Source organism: Pongo abelii, chromosome 4 (genome assembly GCF_028885655.2).
Source record: "Pongo abelii isolate AG06213 chromosome 4, NHGRI_mPonAbe1-v2.0_pri, whole genome shotgun sequence".
NCBI lineage: Eukaryota > Metazoa > Chordata > Mammalia > Primates > Hominidae > Pongo > Pongo abelii.
The window spans coordinates 98162293-98168585 of NC_071989.2; positions in this window are offsets into that span (position 1 = coordinate 98162293).

Genomic DNA, 6293 nt, shown 5'->3' on the forward strand with positions numbered 1-6293 from the left:
GTACTGAGCAAAATAATAGTAAAAGAACCACACCTAGACACATAAAGAAGACATTTCAGAGCATCAAAAATAAAGAAAAAGGCCTAAAAGCTTCCAGACACAAGGATCTGACCTTTTATAAAAGAATAAGAATTGAGCTAGTATCAGATTTCTCATCAGAAACTTTAGATACCAAAAGATAATACCTTCAAAATTGTAAGTGAAAATTATTTTGAACTTAGAATCGTATTCCCTGTCAGAACAAAAATCAAGTGTGAGTACATAATAAAGATTTCAGAAAGTTCAATTAACATATACTTTTTCTGAAATATGTACTCCAGAAAAGTAAGAATGAAATCCAAAAATAAGATAGATGTATAATACAAGAGTGTGGCAGATAGAATGACCCATCAAAGATGTCCATGTCCTAATCCTTGAAATTTGTTAATGTTACATTGCATGGAAAAAGGAACTTTGTAAGTGTAATTAAGGTTATTAACCTTAAAATAGGGAGTTTATCCTGGATTATCCAGTGGGCTCAGTCTAATCATGTGAGTCCTAAAAATCGGAGAATTTCTTCCACTTAGAGGCAGAAAAAATGAAGCAGGAGAGGTTAGAGAGATTTAAAGTATAAGAACTCTGGCCGGGCATGGTAACTCATGCCTGTAATCCCATCACCTTGAGAGGCCAAGGCAGGTGGATCACCTGAGGTCAGGAGTTTGAAACCAGCCTGGCCAACACGAAACCCTGTCTCTACTAAAAATCCAAAAATTAGCCAGGCATGGTGGCACATGCCTGTAGTCCCACCTACTCAGGAGGCTGAGGTGGGAGAATTGCTTGAACCTGGGAGATGGAGGTTGCAGTGAGCCAAGATCACGCCATTGCACTCCAGCATGGGCAACAGAGTGAGACTCTGGCTCAAATAAATAAGTAGATAAATAAATAAACAAAGTATAAGAACTCAATCCACAATTATAGGCTTTGAAATGAAATGAGATCATGAGTCAAAAGAATGAAGGCTGCTTCTAAAAGTTGAGATGACCCCAGCCAACAGCCAGCAAGAAATTGAGGACCTCAATTCTACAAAAGTATGGAACTGAATTCTGTCAACAACCTGAATAAGCTGGAAGTAGATTCACCCCGCAAAGCCTCCTGAAAGAAGCTCAGCCCTGTTGACACCTTGGTAGGCCTTGTAAGACCCTAAGTGGAAGACTCAGTTGAGCCACACTGTACCTAGACTTCTGACTTATAGAACTGCAACATAATGAGTGGGTGTTGATTTTAGCCACTAAATGTGTAGTAATTTGTTATGATAGCAATAAAAAACGAATACACCTCTTAAGAGGTGAAAGAGAAAATAGGGAGTTACAAGAGGCTTAGAAAGCAACTGGTCTAAAATAAATTGATAGACAACTAGGGGAATGTTTTCAAGAAAAAATTGAATGAGTTCCAAGCAGTAGATAGAAATGGATAAAGAGAACATGAACATACTCAGTGACATGGTGAAGAAAGTATTTATTTATTATTTACTCTAAAGGAAAAAAAGAAGGTAATTAGAAAGTGTTTGAAAAAAAACAAATTTAATTGGAAAATTATGGCTTAAAAATGATGTAAACTAAAATAATCCATTATCAAGCTGCAGTGAATGTTATGAAGTACCACCTACCATTCTCTTTTCAGAACCAAAGAACTTATATCCCCAGTTTCCATGAGTTTTGACTGCTAAAAACTCACAATTTAGTTCCCCCCAGGAAATTGCCCTCCACCAAAGGTATGTGCCTTGCAAAAGATGACACAACTTCCCTGGGGACAGAACACTTCCAAAGACTGATTAGTGTGGAAGAAAAAAGGTCAGGCTCCTTGCCTCAATTCAAGGGAACTCTGAAGGTCTTCTCCAACTTCATAGTTCCCCATCTAGTTGGGTGAGGCTTCTGTTTTGACTGCACCATGGTTTAACTTCTCCCTATGCCCAATTCTGCTTCAGTCAGCTCCTTGTTTCTGAGAGGCTGGAAATCTCTATCTCCTAATCTGTTTCCTAGAGAACTCACCCTAAGACACACTGTAAGAAGAAGAACAAGAACAAGACAAATATATTAGATTGTCACAAATACAGTTAGGCAGCTTAGCCTTAGAAACACAAATTTTAAAAGTGAAGTAAAAAACATATGTTTAAAGAAAATAAGTGAACTTATTAGAAAAGAAAGATGAAATATTTAAAAGACCACAGATGTTTAAAGCAGCTTTATTTATAATGGCCCAAATTGGGAAGCAACTAAGATGTCTTCAGTGGATTACAGGATAAACTGTGGTACATCCAGACAATAGACTATTACTCACCTCTAAAAAGAAAAAAAAATCAGGCCAGGCATGGTGGCTCACACCTGTAATCTCAGCGTTTTGGAAAGCCTGGGCAAGAGGATCACTTGAGGCCTGGAGTTCTAGACCAGCCTGAGCAACATAGCGAAACCCACCCCACCGCCCCCTCCATGTCTACCAAAAAAATAAAATGGTTTTTGGGGTTTTTTTTGGTTTGTTTTGTTTTGGCTTTTTTTGAGATGGGGTCTCGCTCTGTCACACATGCTGGAGTGCAATGGTGAGATCTTGGCTCACTGCAACCTCTGCCTCCCAGGCTCAAATGACTCTGGTGCCTCAGCCTCTCATGTAGCTGAGAATACAGACATATGCCACCATACCCGGCTAATTTTTTTATTTTTGGGAGAGACGGGGTTTCACCATGTTGCCCAGGCTGGTCTGGAACTCCTGACCTCAAGTGATCCGCCCGCCTCTGCCTGTCAAAGTCCTGGGATTACAGGTGTGAGCCACCGTATATACCCAGCCCCCAAAAATGTTTTAAATAGTTAGGCACAATGGCACGCACTGCTTGAGAAGATAAAGCAGGAGGATTGCTTGAGCCCAGGAGGTCAAGGTTACAGTGAACTACTGTGCCACTGCACTCTAGCCTGGGTGACAGAGTGAGACTGTCTCAAAAAGATAAAAAGAACTCGGTAAAAAGAAAAAAGCTATGAAGCCATGAAAAGACATGAAGGAAACTTACATGCGTATTACTAAGTAAAAGAAGGCAAATCTGAAAGGCTAGATACTGTATGATTCCAACAATGTGACATTTTGGAAAAGACAAAAACTACGGAGGCAGCAAAAAGATCAGTGGCCGTCAGGGATCAGGCAGAGGAGGCATGAATAGGCAGAGCACAGAGGATGTTTAGGGCAGTGAACACTATTCTATATGATCCTATAATAATGGACAGGTTTAATGATATATTTGTTAATACCCATGGAATGTACAACACCAAAAGTGAATCTTAATGTGAGCTCTTTACTTCAGATGATAATAATGCATCGATGTGTTACAGGCAGGTCTTTGTTCTTAGAGTTCCCAAGATGGTGGCGGGCCACTCCCAAGATGGTGGCAAGCCTTTTGCTCTCTGACCTAGAGTTCTTGGCCTCATGGATTCCAAGGAATGGAACCTTGGGCCATGCAGTGAGTGTAATAGCTCTGTTAGAAGCTGTGGGTCATGGAAGAGAACTGTGGAACCCAGCGACTAGTGTTCAGCTTGATTAGGACGAACCCGGGCACTTAGCCGCACAGGAACAATGGCTAGCCTTTAGCCCGATCGGGAGTGGCAATGGGCGCCTCACTGGATCAGAAGCGCAGTGGACACCCTGCTGGATCTGGAGGGTGGAAGTCAGCAGCAGTGTCTGCAATGACAGCAATCAGCAGTGGTGGACAGTGAGCGAAAGCTCAGCTCGAGCCAGAACAAACACGGACCAGAAGAGTGTGCAGTTGCAAGATTTAATAGAGTGAAAACAGAGCTCCCATACAACAGGAGGGTACCCAAAGGGGGTTGCCACTGCCGGCTGGAATGCCTGGGTTTTTATCCTGATCATTGTCCCTCCCCCTGTGCTCTCAGGGGACAGATGATTGACTATTCTTTACCTCCTGCTTTTAGCCTAATTGGTATTTTAGTGAGCTGAGTTACAAGCCCTGTGTTTAAAGGTGGGTGTGGTCACCTTCCCCAGCTAGGCTTAGGAATTCTTAGTCAGCCTAGGAAATCCAGCTAGTCTTGTCTCTCAGTACCCCCTCCCAATGGGAAAACCCAGGTGCTGTTAGGGAGGTAGGCCGACGACCGCTCTAACTGCTTCCTGCTGAATTGGGGCCAAGTAAGGATCGTGCAGTTGAGATTTCCTCAGAAGGGTTGCCTAGGGTTGCCTTCGATGTCATCAATATTGGAGCATGGGCTAGCAGGCCGGTCCAGGGGTCCGTGGTAGATCTTAGTCATGGACTGTATCTGGAGCTCCATTTGAAGAAACATTTGTAGTTTTACAGCTTTGATTCTAGAAGAGACAAACTTAACAAGGAGGTTAAAGATACAGGGATTAAAATGTATGTCCTGAAGTGTAGGGGGGAGGCACATCTAACAGTTAATAGGGTTTTGGGCCAAGGCTTCGTGGATCCCAGTGAGGGTGGTATTAAATAGGCTTACCAGGCAAGTATGGGTACAGAGGATCTTCAAAGGCAAACAAGAATTGAGAGTCAGGATGTACAGGGATGCAGAAAAAGGCATCCTTAAAGTCCAGGACTGTAAACCACTCTGCTTCCTCTGTTATTTGGGAAAGCAAAGTATAAGGGTTAGGTACAGCTGTGTGTAGGACAATGGCCTCACTGATAATCCTGAGATCTTATACTAACTAACTTCCACTGTCCGTTGGGTTTCTGTACTCCTAAAATTGGAGTATTGCAGGGGCTATTGCATGATTTTACTAGGCCTTGTGCTTTTAGGTCCTTAACAATCTTTTGGAGTCCTTGTTGGGCCTCAGGTCTAAGGGGGTACTGCCTTTGGTAGGGAAAGGAGGTGGAATACTTTAACTTGAACAGCACAGGCATTCTTCACTCATCTATATTGTCCTTCTGTTGCCCAGACTTCTGGATTAATTCCTTCCTCAAGTAGGGGACAACAAACGTGTGTTCCTTCTCTTATGTTTAGGCATATAATGGCCCCTGCTTTTGCTAGGATGTCTCTTCCTAACAAAGGAGTGGGGCTTTCAGGCATAATTAGAAAGGCATGTGAAAAGAGTAAAGTTCCCCAGTCACAACTTAGTGGCTGCGAGAAGTATCCAGTGACTGCCTGTCCTAGGACCCCTTGGATAGTGACAGATCTGGAGGACAGTTGTCCAGGACAGGAGGGTAAGACTGAGAAGGCTGTGCCAGTGTCCAGGAGACAGTTAACCTCCTGGCCCTCAATGGTAAGGCATACCCGGGGCTCTGTGAGGGTGATGACATGGGCTGGTGCTTGCCCAGGCACCCTCAGTCCTGCTGCTGGATCATCTGGTTAGTGGCTTCTGACTCAGAGGACCTTCGACCCCTGGGGTAATGGGCCTTCCAGTGATTCCCTCGACATATGGGGAATGGACACGGGGATGGCTTATTTCTATTCAGACAATCTTTTTTAAAGTGTCCTTGTGGACTGCACTGGAAGCAAGACCTATTAGGCATTTGATTTGCCCAGCCTTTCCCTTTTCCAGAGCCTCCAAGGTCTGCTTTCCTAAGGGCCATAACTAAAGCAGTGGCCTTTTTTTTATACCGTTTGTCCCATTCCACCGGCTCCTCCTGATCTCTATTATGAAAAACCAAGGTTGCCAAGTTCAATAGGGTTTCTAAGTTTTGCTTTGGGCCTAAGGCAGACTTTTGAAGTTTTTTTCTAATGTCTGCAGCTGACTGAGTGATAAACTTATCCTTTAAGATTAGTTGGCCTTCAATAGAGTCAGGTGACAGAGAGGTATGCTTCCTTAATGCCTCCCTTAGTCTCTCCAGAAAGGCAGTAGGATTTTCTTCCTTTCCCTGTGTTATAATGGACATCATTGAATAATTTATAGGCTTCTTCCTAGTTTTCCTTAGTCTTTCTAGCATGCAAGTTAGCAAAAGTCTGCCACACCAATCTCCATGTTCTGATTCTGTGTCCCAGTGAGGGTCTACACTGGGAACTGCCTGCTGGCCTGTGGGGAATTGTTCTCTTTCCTCTGTTGTCATCCTATCATTGACCTGACTGAGATACCAGAGATCCCAAATTCTCGGGCTGCAGTTATGGCGGCACTTATCTCATTTAGGGTTAGTGTCTGATCTGGCAGTAACATAATAGCTCTCCATGTCAGATCAAAGGATTGTCCTAACCCCTTGTAAAACATCAATATAGCCATCAGGGTTATCTAAGAATTTACCTAGGTCTATTTTAATTTGCTTCAAGTCTGAGAGGGAAAAAGGTACATGCACTCTGACTGGGCCGAATTCCCCAGAATAC